Genomic DNA, 25,708 nt, shown 5'->3' with positions numbered 1-25,708 from the left:
ATCGACATTGAGACCCGAGAAATCCAATTTCTCCTCTTTGCAAATCTGTTCTAATTCTTGTTTAGAACATTTGTAAATAAAACTGCGTTTGCCTGCTTTCACTTGTTCAATCCTTGAGTCTTTACTCTCTTCTTCAGTTTCAAATTTCTCCGATTCCGATTCAATTTTTGACTTTGACATTGAATTGTTTTGTTTTCGTCATAACATGAGTGAAGTTATCCACAATTGTTTTGTTTTTTTTTTTTATTGATCCACAGACTACTGATTAAATTGACAGTTGACGTGCGGCCCCTCGCGGCAATGAGGCGTTTGTTAAAAAGAAAAAAAAGTTCCTTTTTGGAGAAATAGATGGCATTGTCTAGGGTTGTTCCAACTGTCAAACCCTCGGAACACACTCAGATCACATGTTATTCTGTGATGCTAACGAAATGTGAAAGTGACGTACAGTGTGACAAATTTATCTGTTCCGGTGAGAGCGAACTAAATTGATCCATATCTCATTACTTACTAATGAATTGTATGTTTTAAAAGATTAAATGGGTTTATTAACACCGCAAGAGCGAATTAACAATACGAGCAAACTTAAAATCTTATAGAATTAAGAAATATTAGACATTTACGTGAGCTGTCACCGGAACAGATAAGTTTGTGGCACTCTAGGTAGGTAGTATTGTAGTATTATTTTCTCTATGATGATAATATATCATGTTATGTAACAATGGTTAATTTACATTACCGCGAATGATTTAACTTACTTACGTGAATGAAAATCACTTGGTATGAAATGATCCGAACACAACCATGATTCTTTTCGCAGTTTCCAATCAATTTTTCGCACATTTATCCGAGTCGCCTTAATCCATTGTTGCGCCTGGCTTCCATCATTTGGAAATTTATGATGTCCTTTATTTTTACAAGTTGCGACGGCACACATTCTCATCTTGTCTTGTAAGTATTTCTTTGGGATCTTATTTAGGATCATACAATAAATAAAAATAGAAAATCAGTTCTCGCACGCAGCACCCGTTCAAACGGCGCGGGTAGAACTATTCACAGAATACTTAGCACTATCCCAAGCCACATGCAGTCTGAGCCTCGGAAGGATGGCTCGCGCTACCATACCACCCGACATTTAATCACAACTAGTGAGTTCTTATTCTGAGTTTAGTACTCTTTGCTCTCTATGTAATTTTTGACAGTTGGTACACTGCGTTTTCACGCCATCTATCGGCATACCCAAAAGCTCAACTGACAGCTGTCAAGGAAAACGGCTCATTCTCGGCAGCAATGCCAGCAATGCGAAAATGATTCGTACTAACTTCACACCGAAGCTATGCCGGCAAATTTTATTACACTTTTTCTAGGAATTTAACTTGTTTTCCACTGAAATTTATTGCTCACTTTGCACACTGGATTTTGCTCAATCGTCGCCAATAAAATATACTGAGTAAAACGCTTTGAAATTAATTAAATCAAGGTTTTATTACCGCGCACACACATGGCTATTAACAGTTCAAATAGAAAGAGACAGACATAGGGGTGCGTTCCAATATCAGTACACGATACGAGGAGTGCGTTGCAATATCAGTATACCACACATATATTATGTATTGTATATAAAAGAAGGAGTGTTATCGCTTTGTGCATTCTTTTAAGTGTTTTGTTGAAATATTTTGTATTCATCATTTTTCCTATCACTATTTGTTCTTTATTTGTTTGTACTTTACCCTTTTCTAATAAAATTTATATCCATCGGGGTAGCCTGAAAGAAATATATGAAATCAAATCAAATCAAAAATATTTATTTAAACACCATAGAATTTAGAAAAGTTAGTAGGTACAAACAAATAATTTTAGGAAATTAATATTTTAGTAATGTTTTTGTATCTCCATTTAGTAATTTCTAATCTATTATATCTTAGTATGGAATAGCAATATTTACTATGGATGCTATATCTGGAAATAGTGAATGGGTAAAATTCAATAAAACCAGAAGCTTTTGAATTATCTTAGAATTTGAATAGAAATGCCCCGGTGTAACAACTCTTACAAACTTTAATATTTTACATCTCCGGCTATTCTCTTATTCTATTCTATTCTCTGTGGGGGTGTTAGTACCTGCACCTGGCTCTCTCGAGTGGAACCTTTGTGCATATCCCCAAGGTCTAAACTGCCTTCCTAAGCTTGGACCATTTCCCACCACGCTGGTCCACTGCGGGTTGGTGGGTTCACATATCTAGATGTGCTAAATCTAGATATGCAGGTTTCCTCACGATGTTTTCCTTCACCGTAAGAGCGATGGTATACATTGTACTTAAGTTAAAAGAACTCATTGGTACATGTCAGCGCCGTGATTTGAACCCGCATCTCTTGCGTGAGAAGCGGGCGCTTACCCGACCGAGCTACCACCGCTCCCTAGTGTAACAACTCTAACAAACTTTAATATTTTACATCTCCGGCTATAATGTGGTATTTATTTACGAGCAGTCAGTGCCAAGTGGCTGTGTCTATACCAACCTTAAGGTCACTCCTGTCTCCTGCTCATCCATGATCTGAAGCGTATTCTAGAATACAATGCTATTTCAAAACAATACTAAAGTGACAGAGTAGCTAAGACTTCAAATACGGCGGACAAACTACTCAAGAAATAGATAGAAAGATAGAATATTCTTTATTTGTACCTACACAAACAGAAAATAAATTATAAAACTTATATATACTAACACATAGGTACAAATATTTTTCAGTAGTATATTTTCAAGTTGAAGATAGTTGCAGTTGAAAGACTTTTACTATACACTTAATAAACTAGATAATTAATCAAAATTATAAAAGCTTCAAAATTCTCTCTTAGCAGTGACAATCAACTCCAGAATATGCTTGCAGAACAATCATAAAACGACCTCCTGGGGTGACGTTGGTCCTATGGAAATAAGGGACCGGTTACCTACTTCGACTTAAACGTAGAGATTCATTAAGCTATCGGCAGATTAAGCTGCGGTGGTCTGCCCTTATACGACGACTCTTTGTCCGGGACTTTGTCGTATAAATGCGGCAATCTCTGCCAATCGCAGACTAATTGCGTGTCCTTGCAGTATCATTAAGTCGTATTGATAAAATTGCTGTAACATCCTACTTATAAGCTTTCGGGTTATGGCTCGTAATAAATTTAAAAAGTATATTTATCAGCGGTACCAGTTGAGAGTCAGTTAATGCGGACGTTTCATGAGTTTAATATTTATTTTGCAATAAAAAGCGCCCCGCGGCTCAATTCGCGGTTCGTGTCATTTTATGTTGTAAATTTTACGTATTAATATAAATTAGAAAGTCCGTACTTATGTATTTTTATGATTTGCGGGCCAGCTGGCCATATTTGTTCAACTTTTGAATAAGCTTCGGATCACCTATCAAGAGATCGAGTGAATCAAATAGAAAAAAAATCTTTGCCTTTTGACAATATAATAAAAAAAAATTAAGCAAAAAAATACTCTAATTGGAAATTAAGTCTTTGCGCTTATATAGAGTAGAGTAAACGAACCCCGTTCCTCAAATGTGTATCAATATCAACCTGTAACAGCAGATTGAGTGATCCATTATCGTAATCATGTGTTATTAGTCCACAGTAGAAGCTAGTAATGCCTGATCATAATGGACTGATCCAATCTCGGTGATCTAGATCAAACAGGAGCCATTGTCTCCACGTAAAGCATTATCCGTGGTGTAACAGCGAGCTTCACGTATTATACTACTTACAAAAAGGTCTTAAAAGTATTTGATGTTTATTTTTTATGTACTTACTTACAATTATGTGGCAGACGGATTGTATAATGTTTTACATTACGGCTAGCTGTTTTTGAAACAAATGGCATCCTATTTAATTAAATGCGTCAGTTTAGAAATTAGCCGGATTGTGCGATACAATAAAAAATATGTAATTATGAATATTAACGTAAAATCCTCTAAGTATATTTTATGTACCATACCAAAAAGTCACATATCATACGGAGGAATCAGTACAAATGGTAAGAGACTCCGAATGACAACACTAGTACTCGTAAAGTAACATTGAACACGTATCAAACTGAATATGATAAATGTGTCTGAAAAGTTATGCAAAGTCGTTTCGGTAAAAAAGTTTTAAATTAGTGAAATAAATTTTCGCAAAGTTTTGGAACCCTGATTTCTTCTTGTGATTACATGATAAAAATATGGCTTTTTAGTCAACTTAAATCTAGAAGAAACCAAACATTGTTATTTCCCAAGTAGCCCACTCTAATAATAATTTATGTATGAAAGTGTTTATATGATTTTTTTACTTTATATAGGTATACTTTGTATAGGCTAAGTGAGGTCACGACACCAGTATAAGCCACAAAAGCAATGGCTACAGTGGTTTAGTATGCATCTAAGTGGCCGGCCAATTATGGTAGCTTGGCATGCCGTAGCGAGGTGGAATTCTATTAGCAAGTACTGAAACATCATAATTACATAGGTAGCGGGAAAGTCATACAGTTACAATTGAATGATTACGTGTAAATAGTAAACCATTTCCATAGAGTGTGAGGTGCGAAGAAAAACGGCTTATTCCCATCTCACTCGATTTTTTAGGACTTATAATAATAATAATACCCATTTATTTCAGGCATCAATGGCCCATAGTATAAAATACACAAATACATTTTAAAATAAATCAAACAATATTAATATATACTCTAGAAACTTATAAAAACTAAAACTAACTAAACTCTAGCACTATTATCAGGGGGTTTAATAGTCTGTTTGGCCTCCCTGTATCGGCGGAAAACTATCCCCGCAGGCCAGAAGTTTTTATCCAGCAGGTACAATATAACTTTATTGAACAAAACGTACATACCGGTAAAAGAAGCTTGTCTTGGGTTCTCAGTATCTATGTAAGTACTTGTATGTAGCCGGAAGCTTACGTTACGATGCTACTACCAAATACACAATATACGGATTGCATGTATTTTTAAAATGAAGCATATTTTTAGAATTCTCACTATTTCCAGCGTTCAACTTACCTAGCCCATAGACACATACATAGTTGCATTAGAGCTTTAGGCTCCCGTGCCACATAGGAAGTGGCCGGCCATGTGATGATCCGGTGGTTCTGGGTACCGACCAGTGGGCGGCGACACCGTGAGAAACAAATAGCCGTCGCGCTCAGCCCGAGAGGACGACACAGTAAAGAGACCGTAATTGCTTTTAGGAAAACGTGGATTTATTAGCCGTCATCGGAGATATTATTTCTTGGATGTGGGGATGTTAAATTAGTGAGATAGGAGACAGTATTTTTAAAACTTTTTATTCCATATACCTAAGTACAAACGCACAATTACCATAAAATCTCGCAAACTGCAGTTAAGTTTAGCGGTAAATCTCGGATCAGCGGAGGTGTCGATTTTTAGGTTTTTTTAAAGGTCAATATCTCGAAAACTATAGGTTATTACTAAGGTCATATTGCAATTCTGAGCTGTCCTATCAACCATCAAAGACACGGTGATAACTTTTGGGACCCTGTAGATATAACTTCTAAGTAACTTAGTTGCAGTTTTAAAACAAACTTCGAACGAATGCTCGTTTCTACACTTCTTGTGCCTACTTCATTATTGAAAGGCATTTTGCCACTTCTATGCTAAAGTAAATATTGGAAATATTTATGCAATGCCTTAGCTAAGACACAGAAATACTAAGCACTTAAGTCGTAAAGACGATGGCGTCATCTCCTCATCAGTCGGAGTCCCTAGAAACTTCACAAGTTAGTATTAATTCCGTATTACCTACTCTCGAATGGACCTAAACCATTGTTTCAATATCTCTTATATGCTGTTGTTAATAACTTTGTTAATTATGCTACTTTCTTCTTTAATTTATAAGAGAAATTCATACAAGCAGTGTAGAAATTAATTATGGACGCTGTTTTTATTAATGAATATAAAGAAGTTAACAACAGAAACTTACTCAGTAGGTGGCATAACGTGTTAACGAAACCAGCGCATTCGCTGATAAACAATTAACCACTTCTAATATTTGATAATCAACACAATCACCTGCGCACACAATCCACAATAACTCAGCAACTACCCGGTATCCGAGCGTATCTGTCGGTATCCGTGGCGGCGGTGTATCGACGGAGCTCCGGGTGTGTACCTACACACACACATAAACACACACACACACACACACACACACCACGCTGTACAACGAGGCAACACACCACTGCATCGGCACCCCAAACTAGAGCCAACTAAATTGCTTTCGCTCTCAAGATAACTGGGAAAGATTAATGAGCCTAACGTGCAAAACGTTTAAACCCGTTTCCAACTGAAATCCGACGAGTCAGTTCCATATATTAGTGCTAACGCTCCTGGCACAAATTTCCTTCATTAACATTATCCAAATTAGTTAGCTTTAGACCAGGCGTTGGCCAGATCCAGCTCGTTACGGGAACGAATTAAATAAATGACACCTCCATCTCCATACGGCAAGTTGCTCGCCGCTATCGCCGGCCTCAATGGCAGGCGGTGTTCATTTCCGTTCGGGACACCCGCAGTATCTTGCTGCGAGATTTGGCCACCGTTCAACTTTTCAAACAGATTAAACGCGCTGATAAAACCAGAGCCGACCAATAATGAATATTAAATTTTAATCTGCAATATTTAATTCGCTAAACGCACCGCTTAAGCTAAACTCGGTTCAATCTTGTAGCCAAAATTTCGCTTTCCAATCATTAGAATCGGCTTGAAGAGTCGCGAGCGCCTCTTTCGTTAAGGTAAACAGAAAAGGGGCCTTTATTATGTTAGGAAATTGATTTCGCAACTGCGGAGTACCAATTTAGGCAGTTATGAAATGAAATATGCGATAACGTTTAATCCGGAGAGCAATGTTGAATGGGAATGGTTTTTATTAACCTTTTTGCATTTCGGTTTTGCCTACTTTTTTCAAGTAAGTATAAAATAAATGTTAAATATGTTATACATAAGAGTTTTTTTGTTAGTTTTAAGGTAAATTTTAGTTGTATACTTAAAATTAATAGGTAAGTAATACATGAAAATATAAAGCTACCTAAATTTTCACCAAAGAATTTTTAATGAAAGTACGAGTATTCTGTTCAACTGTAATTTACACTTCTCTTTACGAGCCCATGCAGCAATAGTTCCATTTGTCCCTATTACACGAATTGTAGGTGGTCCTACATTGGCGCCCGCCCGTTACACATTTTATTGAAAAGCATAAAGTAAACCTCCAACAAATCTTTTATGTTAGACGAAAGAGTAAGTTTTAAATGCATGTAAACGGCTATCCGGTGTGTAGTTACTGCCTCTGCGCTTGACGTCTGAAGTTTACAAGTTTTTGAAGACTCCGACAAAGTTGCCTCTTGTTCGACCTAACTGCTGCCGACTACATAATTTCAGGTGTCAGTTGAATACACATGAGTACATACTTTGGTGTGTAAGCAGTAGGTATATTAATAGATATATTTAATAGATTCTAGTGCATTCGTGTTGGGTATCTTCTATAACTGTTATCTTCCTGGGGGAAGAAAATGACTACGATTAAGTACTAAGATCTAAAATTATAAGTACTAAGATCTAAAATAAAAGTACTACATTCCTTTTTAACATGTACACTGCACCCAATCTTAATCTCTGTTTCCCTCCATCCAAAGGTTGTCTGGCAGAGATCGCTTTTAGTGATAAGACCGCCTTTTGTACCCTAATTAAGTTACATTTTGTTAATTTTATTATTCTGTTTTGGTGTACAAATAAAGTGTATTCTATCTATTCTATCTATCTATCTACTACTATATACAATAATATAAGTACTTCTAAAATCCGCTTGAAAGGACTAAACTACATTAACAAGATCGGAACGTATACAAAAAAAAGTTGTTTAATTATCATCATTGTTATAGTTTCAAAACTAATTTGCAATGGTTTAACAGCAGCTTACACAATGTTGAAAACTTCAGTGAATACTAAATCAGTTTAAAACCGAACAAAGTAGCAAGAAATCTACTATGTTAATTAGCTACCGTAGGAGTTACACATAACTTATGTTACGTGTCAAATAAGTGCGCTCAGTAAAACATTTTTCGTATCTAAAGACAGATATTTGTACTCGGGTCTTGGGTGTTGATTTTTAAATTTAGTATGTATCTATCTACCTATGTATTTGCGTACATATGTATATCCGTGTGTGGGATGTCCCCACATATTTATTATTATTATTATCTATGATTATATGTAAGATTATATCAGATCCCGCTTATTTGCTTAACGTTATTAAGCTCGTATTTCTATGCTGTGATAATTATAGATTTTTCAATAAAAGAGTAATTTGGATCGGAAATCTGCGATACGATAATTTGACTCTGTGTTGGTTTTTATGAAGTTATAATTCTAAAATTAAGAGCGAAGAAAAAACTTTTTAGGTGTTTATTTTTTTCTTTTTTGTACAAAAATATATTGGGTGAACAAAAGAAGTCTCCCAACGTGACGCATACAGTAGAATTTTTTGAGTTAATAGTTTTTTTTTATTATACATATGCACTCACGACTGTAATCCCCAAAGGGGTAATCCCCAAAGGGGTAATCAGAGGTGGCTCACAAGCGACCCACTTTTCGCAGCACATTTGTACTTGCGTGATAGGTTGCGAACCACATTGCCGTTTTTGTTTTTTTTTCTATATATATTTACTCACTTATAGTCCTGTTACTCCCCTGTGGAGCTTAGGGCTACAGACATTCTTCGCCATGCTTATAGACCTGCCCTCTTCATTTCCGCCTCCACGGACCTTCTCCAGCTCTGTACGGGTCTACCTGGTCTCCTTTTTCCACCAGGCTGCCACTCGAAAGCAACTTGAGCATGGTTACAGTCGTGTCTTCTCATTGTATGGCCGATCCATCTCCAGCGCCTCATTGCGATTTCTTTGCTCAATGTGGTTTGGTTGCATTTTTTCCATAGTTCCACATTAGAAATTGTGTCCGGCCAGTATATGCGGAGAATCGAACGGAGGCACCTGTTGACGGTAACTTGGAGCTTGTGATGTAGCAGCTTTGTAGTCCTCCAAGTTTCACAGCCATAGAGAAGGACCGACTTTATATTGCTTTCGAATATAGACAGCTTTAGACGAAGGGGCATTATGTGCGACTTCCATACTGGGGCAAGCTGGGCGAAAGCCGCTTTTGCTTTCTTGATCCGGTTATCTATGTCCATATCAGCACCGCCTTTGTTCGTCAGGATACATCCAAGGTAGCAGAAGGTGTCTACTAGCTTCAGTTGCGAGTTGCCCAAGGTGACATGTTCTGTACTGCTGGAGCTAACTTTCATGCTTTCTGTTTTTGACGCATTTATCTTAAGGCCATATTTGCCACCTTCTCTTTGGAGATCTTCTATTTTACTCTGCATATCTGACAGCCTTTTGGATAAGAGTACAATGTCGTCCGCGTAGTCCAGGTCTTCTAATTGGCCTTGTCTCCAAGGGATTCCTCTTGAACCAGCAGAGACTTGTCGCATTATGTCATCCAAGATGATTATGAAGAGAAGAGGAGAGAGAAGGCACCCTTGTTTGACCCCGGTAGAGATAGGAATAGGTGGTCCAATAAGCCCATCATGTATAACGTGGCACGTGCTGCCATTGTAGAGAGATTGTATGATATTGACAATTTTTGTTGGAGTGCCTTTTTTCTTCAAACACGTCCACATAGCGGGCCACTGTATGGTGTCAAAGGCCTTTTTAGGGTTCCGTAGCCAAAATGGCAAAAACGGAACCCTTATAGTTTCGTCATGTCCGTCTGTCCGTCTGTCCGTCTGTCACAGCCGATTTACTCGGAAACTATAAGTACTACAGTGATGAAATTTGATGGGAATATGTGTTGTATGAACCGCTACAAAATATGACACTAAATAGTAAAAAAAAGAATTGGGGGTGGGGCCCCCTATACATGTAACTGAGGGATGAAATTTTTTTTTTCGATGTACATACCCGTGTGGGGTATCAATGGAAAGGTCTTTTAAAATGATATAAAGTTTTTTAAAAAACATTTTTCTTAAAGTGAACGGTTTTTGAGATATCAGCTCTCAAAGTCGTAAAAAGTATGTCCCCCCCCTCTATTTTTATAACTACGGGGTATAAAATTCTAAAAAAAATAGAGGTGATGCATGCTAATTAACTCTTTCAACGATTTTTGGTTTGATCAAAGTATCTCTTATAGTTTTTGAGATAGGTTGATTTAACTGTAATATTATATTTGCTGCTACGGAACCCTTTGTGCGCGAGCCCGACTCGCACTTGGCCGGTTTTTTTCTATACAATGTGTTTTTTTTCGAACCCGACAAACTTTAAGGGTGTATTCTACGAGTGATTCCATCAAGAAAACACCCCCATATGTAAGGTCAAATCTCAATATTCTAGAAATGGCGGCCATTTTAAAGTTTTTGATCCTTAGTTTTCATAAAAAATCATATCTCGAGATTCAAACGGCTTACGGACATGAAATAAAATGCTTTTATCCGCAAAAAGTCATCTCTATCGAATAAAAATATGCAAAATTGCAAAAAAGTTACATAAAATAAGTTACAAGCACCTAATCTAGTTTTTTTGACACAAAAAAACAGCAAAAATTTACATTTACTTGAATTACTTTGAAAATAGCCCCCCTTTGATGGTATTTTTATGTATTCTTTTAAAAGTATTTGAGTTAAGCTAAACAATGATACCAAAACGGTATCTACAGTTAGTGTTTATCACTGAATAGCTAAAAATAAGACAAATACAGTATAATAATATGAAAAGACTTTATAATGAATAGAATAGATTACACTATAACAACACAGCGGAGATTGGGAATAAGTAAGTAAGTACATAACAAGACGCCGACAACGTAGTGTTTGATGCGCGTACGCACGCGTTCATTCACTGCAACTGCAGTTAAATTGGATCCGCAGACGGCAATATGGACAGACAGACACACACACATAATATAATATACATTAACACTTCGCGTCATAAGTGGGCATATGGCGCTGAGACTGTCAAATTAAGGCTGTCACTAAAGCTGGAAGAAAATCAGAATCTGTCAAATCTAGTGAGGGGGGGTTGAGGTATGCGGGGCGTTCTCCGGACAATGACATGAAATTTTAACATAGTACTCGAAAACATAAAAGTGAAGACATGCCACTTTGTTAAAAATATACTAAGTAATATTGTTTTGTGATACGAAAATATTTATTTTTATTTGAAAGTATTTTTAATATTTAATAATTAATTATATATAAAGTCGTACCCGTGCCGATATTTATACAGGTTGTTGCAAAAAGGGTTTAATACTATGCCGAAACCTACGTGTGCAGCATGTTATTGATGTTATTTCTAAGCCAGGAAATGAAATCAGAATGTAAAAAAATCGCGAAAATATTATCAGAGTTTAATAGTTCAGGGTGTTGTATTAAACTCTGCCCCCGTGTAATAAAAAAAGTATAGTTAGCCGAAAGGGCGTTACTCAGGCGTCACTCTGAAAAACTTTTATCCTACGTAATTTTTTATATTCATGAAAAAAACGGTTCTTCATATAATTTTTTTTTGGTCACGTGACCTTTTAGTTAGACGACCTGTTTTTTTTTGGTGTTTCAAAAGCAGAACAGTAGTTTGCAGAACTCTGCATATACAGGGTGTCACAAAAGGTTACGTAGCTGGCAAAGGGATATGGGGAGGTCACCAGAAAAATAATAACATGTAAGTACCCCCGCAAGGGAGTACATTAGTACAAGGCGAGAGTGTGTATTTTTTTTTTAAGTACTTATGTGTATTTGGGATATGATAGAAATAATATTTTTGTTTCTTCAAAACCAAAAAATTTACACCTTGCTGCGCTCTTTTGCTCACTGTAAGTACACCTACAAATATTGCTGTATTAAAAAAAACGGTTTTGTTATAACGATTATAAAAAAAAAGTTATTTTCATGTCAAGGAGTCATTTACCTAATTACGATTTCACTCAACAGCAGGTGAACTGAAAAAATAAGTTCTAGTTCTATCATCACTTTAGATCGCAAACATTGTAACTCCACTTTTCTAGGCGAAAAGTACTCTTTGGTGTCAATAGAAACGTTTTTTGAATTCACATGTTTCATCTTTATTCGAAAAAAAAAACTGTATTCCGCATTTTACCATTTGTTTTCCTCTAAACCCCAAACCGTGATTTTAAACAAGAAAACTTAGTAATTATACCCTTTATTCTCATATACAACGTGCGATGTAGGCGAACGTGAACGAAAACTATGCAATAAGCCTTTGTTTTTATTACTACTTTAGTAAATTACAATAACATACTCAACAATGTTAATTTTTTTTTGCAATGTTATGTTGTTAAATTAAGATCTAATATTTTATTAACATGAAGTTACTTTCAACTTTTTTTTGCATCTATGCGTCGAATCACAGCATGACGGCTGCTGCAGCTTCCTGCTGTCCTGTCCTCCAACCAATCCCACCAGTACTGCAGGTTGCGTCGAATACGAGCCATTCTCTTCGACTTGACAAGACAGGTGCTCCCGGAAGGATCATAGATCGCACGGAACCCGTACCGTATAGAGGCAACGAACTCCTTTGCAACAGCCCCCCAGATTCGGAAGTAGCCCATGCACTGCATGGCGAGCACAGCTGCAGCAATTTTTTCGTAATGAATCATTGGGATGTCATCCCCGAAGGAGGCTCTCAGCCTACCTCACGACCTGTGTGACATTAGAAAAATGCACTGTGCTAACGCCGTTTGCGAGCTTGATTTGCAGGACCGCGTTGTATGCCAAGTTCCACAGCAGAGGGGTCCAAGACCTACCGCTGTGGAACTCCGCAACTGAACTTCTTCAGTGAAAACAAACCCTCTCTTTTCGCATCCTTAATGTACTTGTTAGACACGTATGACCTCTGTCAATTTTCTGCAGATGACGAGATAGAGAAGACAAGTGATGGTATACAAGAGCCGCCCTAAAGGTTCGCCCTCTAGGGGATAGAGTTGAACGCGGTTACTATTTTTAAGCAAACAGCCAGCGCAACAACTCGCCCGTGGTTCTTATCCTGCTCCGACAGTGAACGAACGCAAAGTATTGTACCCACTATTCGAATCCGCATTTCGGATGCCAAACTGACTGTCCGAAAGGTCGAAACCGTACCACCACAGAGGTATGACTCGTTCGAAGAGCTTATCAGGCTCTTACAGCAATCAGATGTGTCGGTACACTGAAAGATAATCTACAGGCCTGCTTTATTTATTTAGGAGCACTAATGGCCTCCTTTCAGTCATTGAGTCACTGGCACTCAGGCTGCGGTTGAACAGGAAGATAGACTGTCTAAACTCTAAACAAATCATTTTTAGGCTAGTTAAAAAAAACTTTAGGTGGGTAGTATGCCAACTAGAACTACAAATAAAACAGTATTTTTGTCTCCTCTAAAATTTGGTCACGAGGAGTTACGATGATTACGATCTAAGGTGACGCTGACGATATTTTATACAAGGTATTGAAAAAAGGGTATAAAGCTTAGCCAAAAGTGGATTTAGGTGCCATTCTGATCCACTTTTCTTCTACAATTTTGAAAATTCACGTAGCAAAACCTTTTACATAGAAACTTATTCGATCACGTGACTTTTTACTATAGAGACCGAATTTATTTTTCGAGAATTTCCAAAACTTGGAGAACAAAAGTTGTTCAGAATAACCCCTGAGTCAAACCCTTTCGGCACAGTATACCCTTTTTGCAACATCCTGTATAGGTAATATCAGGTTTATAAAAGACCTGGGCCTGTAGAGTGAGACTCGGCATGGGGAGTCATAATTTATAGATCTTTTAGGTTGCAGTGGCGAATGGGCACTGGTAGCCCTGCCCTTTTCTATAACTATAACTATAGGTCATTTTATGGCAATTTAAAAATGGTACCTATAACATTTATCTATTTGAAAAAATCATTAAAAATATACATTACCTATCACCCTAATTAAAAAAAAAAATTCAGCCCTTACTTTAAACTTATAACACCCCTCTATTTCCTTCAGGGGTTAAAAAACCTGTGTATTTAATATTTTCTTATGAGTTTTTTTTTAAAAACTAGGCTCTTACATAGTTGTACATAATATTATGCGGTATTTTATTCCACTTGTAACGCATAAAATTCATAGCTACAGTAAACATTTCATTTTTTTCATGGCGAGATACAGTCGCACTTAACCGCTTTTTTGCAAAGCTTGTTAAATAGATTTAAAAAATTATGTAAATTTTAGATCTTCAATTTTTAAAAATACTTACTTATTTTTAACAACCTGTTGTGTACAGACTACCACATCTTAAAATATATATATTTTTAATTAACTACGGTTTTTGGTTTCAAATAAAACAAATTATGAACTTACTTTTCAACACCCTGTATATTGTGTAGCTTACCTACCATACACAACCGTTAAAATAAAATAAATTATTTTGCAAAGCTTGTTAAATAGATTTAAAAAATTATGTAAATTTTAGATCTTCAATTTTTAAAAATACTTACTTATTTTTAACAACCTGTTGTGTACAGACTACCACATCTTAAAATATATATATTTTTAATTAACTACGGTTTTTGGTTTCAAATAAAACAAATTATGAACTTACTTTTCAACACCCTGTATATTGTGTAGCTTACCTACCATACACAACCGTTAAAATAAAATAAATTAGCCCTCAGAATATAAACAGGCTCGCGCTTTGGCATACTGCATTGACCGTATAGTTCTTATTCGGAGAATCTAATAAGTGTCATTATGTGCAATGTTTACCTTTATCTATGCATCTGTAACTCTATAGTAAAAAATGTAAACAAATCGAAAAGGCGAAATGTTTTCTAAGAATTTTCGGCTTTTCTGCATCTAAAATGATTAGAAAATTAACTTTCCATAGCAAATGCATATGTATTATAATACTTGTAGTCATAATTTGATGATTTAATCAGTTTTTGTGAAATATTTGATAAAAAATAAAATGGCGTGGGTATCGCTCCTAACAGGCCGCCACCAGGGCGACGACTGAAGAAATCTGAAATCTGTCACGGTGTCATCATTTTTAAACCGGAATTTATTAGTTTTATGCAAAAAAAGTTGACTTCTGGTCCATTAAATCCAACTCTTTAAGGTAACTTTGTTAAGAATTTAATTACCTACACATACATATAAGATTCCATGAAAATGGGCCCTCTGATTTCGAGGGTTTTTTCATAATAAGTCAAAAAATGGCAAAAGACATGGTGTGTTTGCAATTTTTTTTAACATACTTATTATAATCCTGCACCAATTTATAAGCAACTAACATGTTCAGTATACCCTCTGCTACAAAATATATTTTTATCAATGTGATAGAAGCCACCGTTTTTCCAATCTAATCAAGTATATCAAGCCGACTTTAGCATTTTAGCTTTAGGGATCCCCTTAAGTGGTTTAGATAGCTGTTGTGTTGTAGTTTTATTTTTATTGCCTCCTTTGATTTTATGGTGAGCGGTAGTCATTTACACAATATTATAAGTTATACATTATTTAGTTTTTATATATTTGATCTAGACACTGACGATTGATAGACGATACGTTTTCTATATTGCTGAGTATACCACTCTATGTATTCAGGTGTTTTCAGTCAGACCGAAGGAAGCCGGGAAGAGACTGTCATCATTACGGCACAGGATGGTTACTCTACCTTAGCAAAAATCGAACTAGTGATACTATTATGCAATCGGTTCTTTTAAAACAACGAGATAGAGTAGTGGCTAACGCAGCAGATCTCCGAAAATTCGTACCTCGTAAGCTAGAGTGACCTCTTAGGCACAACCATGGTAGCTTTGTCCATCTGAAATAGCTTAGAATACTTTAGACAAGTACTTAGGTAGTCTGAGGTAGCACACGACACGATTCGAGTGACTAAACATAGTGCATTTCGAAGCGGAAATTGCGGTTCTATAAAGTAAGCTTTGTTAGTTATCAGAAGCGAAGAAGTTTCTATTTTCATTTATAAATTACATAAACCTTCCACCATTATAGTCTAACTATAACAGTTATGCTAATAAGTGAAAGCACCATGAAATTCACACAAAAGGTTCCCTAATAGCATATTTAACCAGTCAAAAAAAGATTCAGAAAGAATGCGTTGTAAAAGCTAGGCAAATCTCGTTAAGTTTTTTCTTGTTTAGTTAAACTCCCAGTCATAATACAATATTGTTGAATTCAAGTGGTGGTTTAAAGTGAGTGTTGGGCCGGTTCGACTTTCTTAGCCGTCCCTCCAAAGGACAGTTTAAAGAGATATGGTAAAATTTAGCTCTTTTTGTTTCCTATGAATGACATACTTTCCACAATTTCACGCTTAATCTATGAACAAAATTCAAACATACTTGTGTGTACCTATGTATATTCTCCAGCTACAGTGTCTTAACCGATTTATGAATTAGTTCAAAACAGTCGAACACTTTAAAGGCATGCACAAAATATCTTCTCAAAGCAAGTTAATGAAATATCGCGTTAGGGTGGGTAGTGGGTACTTACTTTTCGTCCGATTTTTTTTATTTTTTTTTTCTAAGGGATACCTATTTGTTGCGGTCCTGCGACCTCTGCAACTTTGCCTAACGTTTGGGGAAGGCGTCGTAAGGCGCCTTCTCCCGTTATAAAGCGACTAAGATGAGGTCACTTCAGGAGGCTTGCCTCCTTAGGACGTCGCGGTGGGTGGGGGGTGGCGTGAAGCGCCCTGGCACATGTCTAAATCGATTGTAAGTTTGGAGGCTACGGCGTCTGCGCCGGGTAGCCTCCTCTAATAGAGATGATGATGCCGCTACTCGGACTTGGGAGTGGGGAGATCTGATGTTTAACGGCGCTGTCGCCAACCTAGCAGTGAGTCTGTCATCTGGGTCTGTAAGTATGTTTTTGGGACGTCTCCAGCCCTTTGGAGCGTCCACCCTAACTGTATAATCGCATGATGAGGATATAAGCGGATTAAGATGCTCCGAACTTTTGTCGAAATATTTTGTTGAGGAATCCTTAATAAATTTCCTGATGGTCGGAATTTGAAGGTCCTTATGCAAGTTGTAATTTCGGACAAAGTAGGGAGCACCAGTGGCACGACGAAGAAAACGATTTTGAATGACCTGAAGTCGAGCAATGGAGGGCGAATGGGCAAACACTACGCTAGCATAGGTCATGACTGGTCTAATGCATGTCAGATACAAGCGTACTTTGCTGCGTAGTGAGAGCTTGGGGTTGCGAATGAGAGGAGCAAGTCGGCATAAATAGAATGCCGCCTTGTTCCTCACTTTGTTGATGTGGGCTTTAAAGTTCAATCTGCAGTCAAGAGTGACTCCAAGATATTTTACTTTGTTAGCCCATGGAATAGGTTTGCCGAACATGCGAATGTTCGGCTGGATCGATCTGTAATAGGCGTTAGTCCGGTAAAAGTACACTGCTGTGCTTTTCTCGGGGTTAACATCCATCCTCCACTTACGAAACCAATCGCCTAAGGCATCGGTTGCGTCTTGGAGTAGTTTGCGGCGAATGGTGTGGTTATGAATGTCTGTGACATAGATAGCCGTGTCGTCCGCATAGAGTGCGAGCGAGACTTGTGGATGTCTCGGAATGTCACTTGTGTAAAGTGAGAAAAGCAGAGGTGCTAGAACCGAGCCCTGAGGGACACCAGCGGTGACCGTCCTGAGTGAAGAGCGAGTGCCTTCGACGCGATACCTAAAAAGCCTATTCGAGAGGAAGTCCTTAATAATCAGAACGAGCCTGTCTGGTAACTTCAATTCGTAGAGTTTGTAGACTAGGCCGTTGTGCCAAACCTTATCAAAGGCTTTGGCTAGGTCAAAGAAGAGGGCAGCAGTGCCCTTTGGCTTCCTCCTAGCAAAGCCCTTGAGTACGTGCTCGGTGATTCGATGCACTTGGTGAGTGCAAGAATGACCGGCTCGAAAGCCAAACTGCTCAGCTGGAATGAGGCCTTTGGCGAAAACGAATTGTTTGAGCCTGGCTTGGATGAGTCTTTCGTAGACTTTGCCTAAGGATATCAATAGGCTTATAGGACGGTAGCTGGTCGGATTTCTCCGATCTTTACCAGTCTTAGGGAAGCCTATGACGTCGGCAATTTTCCAAATGTCGGGAAAGATACAATTAGCCAGGCAAGCGTTGAAGATCGACACTAGCAATATGATGAGAGGGGGCGATAGATTTTTGAGAACTCTATTGGAGATCCCGTCACATCCAGGAGCCCTCTTTGAGTGAAGGTCCTTGATAATTGTCTTGACTTCAGTGACTGTGACGGGATCCAGAGTATCGACCGGGGGGATAGAGGCCCTTCGCTGTACCTCGTCGTCGACCTTATCAATGTGATTTTGGTCTGGCGACTCGGTGGATGGCGAACATTGCGTTTCAAGACTATCGGCAAGGAGCTCGGCCTTGTCATCGTCATTGAAGGCTGGGGGCAGATTGCGATCAGTTCTGGTTAAAGGAGGCATCTCAGAGATGGTATCGGACTTTTTTTCGTCCGAATAAACTTGGGGTCTAATAAAGGGTTATATCGAGCCTCGACCGCAGCGCCGCCGCGCCGAGGCGAGCGCTAAACGAAACAGCCAGACAACACTTGAACCTTCACTGTACATTTAAAATGGAGAATATTCGCCGGCTAAGAATACCTGTTGTTAAATTTACTTAAAATGTTAAAATATACTCTTGTATTTGTAGCAAAATTAATCACGGCTTCCGCGAAAAAGTAGATAAAACATATTTACTTGAGAAATTATGTAAGTACGCTATTAACGGAACGACTAAGCTCGTAAGCTTAATTTAAACTTCATGATGTATATAATATGTTAGAATTTTACAAATGGTGCGACAGATACTCCCTTTTTTAGTCGCCGACACACGAAGGGATATAGATATATATGGACGTACATTACATTATACCTAACTCTATAGACCGACCGCAAGGAAACCGAAAACCAGCCGTCATTCGTTATGGAAGAGTTTTCACAAAGAATAAACCCTTTTATTGGCAGAAGCACGGAGTGGCCCTCGAGGCACTCGCCGCGGTCAATCAGCCACTCGTCTCGAGCTCGTCTCGGCAATCGTTTTCACTCGCAGCGAGATTGCTTAGGTTGTTGCTTCTGATTGAGTTCATTTCAATGAGTCCCTCCCCCCAGCCGCCCCCCGCCCCCGCCGATGCGAAACGGACGCCCGATATGGGTCAAGTGTATACCAAGTTCTGGTCTACAAATGAAAAGATTACGGTGCAGCTGTTTGAGCTCGATATATTTGCGTGAAAGGATTTTCGGTGAAGCACCCCTGTGCGAGATAATAAGAGATAGATCCTTTGTTGTCAGTTACAGCTTGCTTTAACGATCGTATTGTTCGAGTAAACATTGAAAAAGAGATAGGGGGCCTAATGAGCTTCCTTTCTTGAACTTTGTTCTTCATGTCTTCTAGAAATTGGTTTAGGTCTTTGATAAATGACCTGAGCGGACAGAAGCTTGATTAACTTCTTGTCTTATAGCACATGTTTTATGTGTTTTGTGGTCGCCTACATGCACAAGATTTATGGGGAATAATACTCGGCGCCATCAGAGTTATTGTGATAAACGTAGTTGCAAGTTATATCTTCCTAGATTAACAAATCACATTGTATAGGTATAAGTAGTTTAATATAATGAGTAGGTACACATGAATAGAAATATTTAATTTCTTCAAACCTGTAACCTGACCTCCTTCAGAAGCATTGTTTTTATGAGAGGGGGGTCAGGTTTCTCTGCACCTGACCTTACTTAGGTACCTACAACTTCAAACATGATAGCATTTTCTCTGCCAAAGAACGTCAAAGCATAGAATGTGATCGCCCGTATGTATGTTTCCTCTTTACGGCTCTCAGATAGCTTCAGTATCACTCGATTAACGCGAGGGTATTGGTACGACCGATTCAATTTGACTCACAATAATTAAAATCCACTAATTGTTGTTAACTTCGTATTGAACTTTCGTAGCCGTAGCAATTTTTCCATCTCTCGATATTTCTCGGACAATATTGAATTACTTAAGTGTGTACGGTTCATTGGGTGCAAATCCAATAACGAAAATCCAATGGATACCCAATTAGTGATACATAAAAAAGGGCAATAGACACTAAACTATTGATGAGGTTGGTTGCCGGCTATTGGGGCGGTAGGTAGTCGACTTTATTTTATTTCGTGAGTCCCTTTGTGATTGCTGAACACATTGTATAATATCTAACTAGTTTTCTTTTCATAATTTTCATTTAATGAAATCGCTTTCAGTCATGACATGATACTAAGTTCAAACCCTATCAATGGCAGTCTAGTAAGCTGCTTTCAATTTATGCAACTGCAAGGATGAAAGACTTGCAGCTCTCTGTAAGGTGACAAGCCCCCTTACTAACGACACCGTATCGCCTGGTATTGACACTGAATACGACCCTGTTTCTTATTCGGATAAAAACATGCGCTCCATGTTTCTATGCGATTGAAGTCGCATGCTATGTCTGTATCGAGATCTTTTTCTATTTCTGTGTTGTCGTTAATATCAGTACTTACTTACTTATAAAATAGTTTAGACTTAAATTAATGTTAAGTACTTGTAAAAGGTATTTGGCTGTAGCCGCTATCTATGTAAATGTTTACAAACATATATTATTATTATCTTAACTAATATTATAAATGCGAAAGTAGCTGTGTCTGTCTGTCTGTCTGTTATTCTTTCACGCCAAAACTACTTAACGTATTTGAATGAAATTTGGTATACAGATGGTCTAGATCCTGGGAAAGATCATAGGCTATTTTTATTCCTTTTAAGGAAAACTTTTTAAGGCGAAGTGAATCTCGCGAGAACAGCTATATTACCAATAATACCTAAATGTTTTATATATAAGTACATACAAATTCGATTCTCAAACATACGAGTAAACTCGAGCACTATTTGTGTCCGCGGTGACTATAGTGCCACAATCTTATCTGTTCCGGTGGCGACATCGCTGTGATCGAATCCAGTGTTGCTTTCGATTAAATTTTGCCTATTTCTGGTTTAAACGACAATGCATTTCTGCTATTACCTATTGTAATAATTAGGTACATTCATCAAAATATAGGGTCGATAGTAAATGAAAGTGGATATAATATATCAAACGACATTTGTTTCAGTGTAGTTCTGATTATGTTCTGCTTCTGATATAGGAGATTAAGCCCCTGTTCCACAATGTCTGGTTAGTCGCTACCTGTCGGGTAAAATACATGCTGTCACTGTCTAAAAAATAATAACAGAAAGTGACAGCATGTATTTTATCCGTCAGGTAGCCACTAACCAGACATTGTGGAACAGACCCTAAATCTAGATTACAATGCTATAGGTAATATATGTGGGTCGTGGGAATAACGAGATAGATAGACTTAAAAAAAACAATTAAGTATTATTATTATTATTATTTTTGAACACTTTATTTTACATTTTCTAAAGTAACAAGAAACAATAGCATACAATTAAAATAAATTCAGACAGTGTGCAAAGGCTAATACATCATCGTCATCATCATCTTGACCCATCTCGTCCCCACTGCTGGGGCACGGGTCCCCTTCCAAAGGCTAATTGCCAAATAGCAATTTCTTTCAGCCAACTCTTGATTGGTTGGGAAAACAATGACATGTCATAAATCATCATTATTTCGTCTAAAATCGCTGCAGGTGCGCGAAATTCTTCTTGGTATACTGCCTAAGATTTAAAGTATCATGTCATGTCCTCACACCTGTAATCAAAGAAAAATAAAGATTATATAATTTTCATCACGAGTATCATCACGACTCATCCCGTCCCCACTGCTGGGGCACGGGCCTCTCTGGAAAATATTACATAAAATTACATGGAGTATATGGGTAAAATTATTCGTCATATTTGGCAACACTAACCTGTAGCCGCTGCAACTCGTTCTTCCAATTTTTCAAACGGAATTAAAGGCGCCTGAATACGTTATTCTTCCTGCATAAAAGCCAATATATATAGTACTACTTTTCTTGCATTACATTACAGCGCTTTTGATAGTATTTCACCCAGAAAATCACAAAACAAATTAAATAACAACAATTGAAATTGACAACTCAAATAACGCACAGAGTATGAAATGATGTTTGACAATGACGTTTCGTTAGTTGCACATTTTGACCACCGGAACAGATAAGATTGTGGCACTATAAGCTGTATTTAGGATAGCACAGAAGCGAAGGTACGTTCTGAAGCTAATGTACAAACAGTGAACAAAGTCGACGGTTGGGTGCGATAATGCGCTTAACTGGAGAGATACTGGTCATAAATCATTGCCGAGTGAGATCGGACCGCGCGACGTGTGAACGACTATCCTTGCTCCTGTCGCACCTACAGTCCTAGTATTCATTTGTATAGTTTTTTTTGTTTTATACTTATAATTTATGAGGTGACGACTTGTAAAAGGTTGATAATGATTGGATGCGGAAAGTTATAGATCGCATCCAGTGGACTGCTTTGGGAGAGGCCTACGACTAGCTGTGGACTACTACAGGCTGATGATGATGATTAAAATTTATAAGCTGAATATACCTCTTCACTACAGCATCCCGTTAGAAATATTAAATTATTAAACACCTGTCTTTTAATACAATCGGCGCGGTTAGCCACATTTTAGCTAGCATATTTTAAAATTCACCATCACAAGTTCGGCATCATTATTTACTGCACCCATTAACGTAAAATAAATCATAAAGTAATGCAGCACAACGTTTACACCAATGAGGGAACAATTTTATTTATCAATTTAACCTAATTAGTATAATTAGTAACTGTATGCGTTAGGAAGAGCCCTCGGTAAATCACCCTTGTAAATGAGGGGACCCGATCCAACATACACGGTGGTCTGTCTTAAACCCATTGTAGAAATTAAATGCGTATAAACTCCACTCTCGAGCAAAGACTTCTAAAGTGAAATGAGGTAGACATGCGCCAAAAGTTCATCAACGAGGGGAAATTTTATTTATTTTTTTACGGGAACTATATTTCTTGCCAGCAAAGTTTATTTTTGTCATCAACTTGTATCAGCAAATTAATAGATCAACCGCAACAATATATTTTTGTCCTCAAATAAATAAAAAGTGTCCTCTGGTATGAATCAGCAAATAATATCAATACAAAAATCTAAAATAATAGATGGATTGCCAAAAAATTTGAGTTCATTACATAAATAAAAACTTTGTATGCAGAATATTATTTTTGCTCCTCAAATAATAACTGCGCCCGCAGAATAGTAGATTTGCCAGCAAATATATTGACTCTAGGTCGCATGTTGCGATTTCTTTTTAATTCATATTTTATCAGCATTGCAGTAGTTACATTATGATTGGTCCAGTTATTAAAACATTATAATTCGTTAGCAATTTAATACATGAGTTTACAAATTAGCGGAGACGGTGCTATGGAGAGAGCTATGCTTGGAGTTTCTCTGATGGATCGTATCAGAAATGAGATTATCCGTCAGAGGACCAAGGTTACCGACATACTTAGCTGTCAAAATATGCAAGCTGAAGAGGCAGTGGGCTGGTCATATCTGCCGAAGAACCGATAACCGTTGGGGTAGACGAGTTCTCGAGTCGAGACCACGAACAGGCAAACGGAGCGTGGGACGCCCTCCTGCCCGCTGGACTGACGATCTTAGGCGGATAGCCGATAGTGGTTGGATGAGGAAGGCAGAGGACCGAATGTTGTGGCACTCCTTGGGAGCGGATCTATCTCCACCAGTGGATGATTATTGGCTGATGATGATGATGATGAAAAGAGGAAGTTTAAGTTTTAATTACAATAAGATTGCTTTTGATTAGAAGAAGATTAAGGTTTAAGTTATAATTTAGAAGAAGGTTGTTTATGTTGTTTTTAATTAAGAATATTGATGATTTAAACTAAATTTTTTGTTTCATTTAAATATTAAACATAACATCGAGTTATGTGGACATACCTATTAAAATATACACATAAATGTTAACTTGCCACTTGATCATAAATCCCGGCAATTTTAAGTGATTAATTGTTGAATTGATTTAAAATTGTTTGGGGGCAAAAATTTGCTGGCAAATCTACTATTTTGCCTTCAAACCTATTATTTAGCAAATTCAAAACGGATTTAATTGGCGATCGTTTAAATGACACCCTTTTTTTACTAACTTAAATTTTAACGTAACCTAATAACTTAACCTATCATTACAGCTATTCTTATGCGATAGGATATGATAAATTAACAAAGCTCGTGCCGTTTCTTCCGCTCTTACTGATATTTGATATTGACATCCCGTTTTATAAGTATTTCATGGGATTCACCGGTTCGCTTTTTGAGCGACGCGAGTAGAAAGGTGCAAAAAAGATGTATATGAAATGGTTAGATATACAGGTGCTGCAAAAAGACTCAGGGGATCATTCAGAATAACTTTTTTTCTAGAAAAAAAACCTTTTCCATAGAAACTTTATTGGTCACGTAAATTTTTACTAAGGAGAACGTTTTTTGTTCGTAGAACGAAAGTTGTGTTTAAAATGGCCCCCTGAGAAACCTCTTTTGCTTTATACCTTTTTTGCAACACCCTGTATCTGAATTTCTCAGTAAGCCGCGTCTACCCCAGTCTATATTAGTAGTGTTTTCTCCCGCGACCCTCAGCCCGTATGTGAACCTCAAACTTTGCGTCTTCAAAGGGCTCCCTCTTGTTGAGCTGACTCTTCACTTATGTAATTAAAGTTTTCGTTAATGTCACGTTCTAGTGTAGAATTGTGTTATCAGGTTGGTTTAAATAATATATTCTAGGTTTTTTTACGCTGTTATTGGGTATTTGATAATTTTGTATAACAAGGTTCAAGTTTACATAAACGTTATGTATACCGGTGGGTGTATACCTAACTGGGGAAGAGCTGACAATCAACTCACAACATACATTGACATATGGAAGTAAGCTCTAGAACCCCTATTCAACATAATAACGTACCTTTATTTGCCCTATCACGAAAGCCAACAATTAGTCACACAATTTTCTTGAATATGTTAGCTCAAAACAGCTTCCCGGCTGAATGTGTATGTAGTCTACAGTCTACATAAGCGATGAACCCCTTTGACTCACCGTTTTAGATCCGAGTTCCACACAAACCTCTAATCATATTACTTGAGCTCAACTGCACTGCATATTCAATTTTATCACTCCTATTCCCAACTACATAGCACCGAAAGTGCAGCAAACTTACAATGTAAAGCTTCCTTATAATGCATGAACATAATGAACAACTAATGCTTGATACCGCTTTGGAAGTTTTGTCTTGGTCTTACACTATTTTATGACAGTCTGGTACGATACGACCTCTATACACTAGTAGCGAAGTAGTAGATTTTTTTGTATGTGAAGCCATCAGTAGCTACCGGTTATTGGCTTATGATGATGAAACACATAAATACGTATAAGAGAAATCTCTCTTTGTTCAGTGAAATATGGATTTTGGTCACAAATAATTTGAGTTGAAGCATTCATGGTGTGCGAGTATGGACTTTAGAACCGATCTAAGTAAAGGGTTCAATGCACAGACGAAATTACTTACACCTCATCTATTAGATACCTTTTATAACTCATGGTCATAGCTCAAAGCATAA

This window comes from Plutella xylostella, chromosome 5 (assembly GCF_932276165.1).
Source record: "Plutella xylostella chromosome 5, ilPluXylo3.1, whole genome shotgun sequence".
Lineage (NCBI taxonomy): Eukaryota > Metazoa > Arthropoda > Insecta > Lepidoptera > Plutellidae > Plutella > Plutella xylostella.
Note: the sequence above shows the minus strand (reverse complement) of the source record.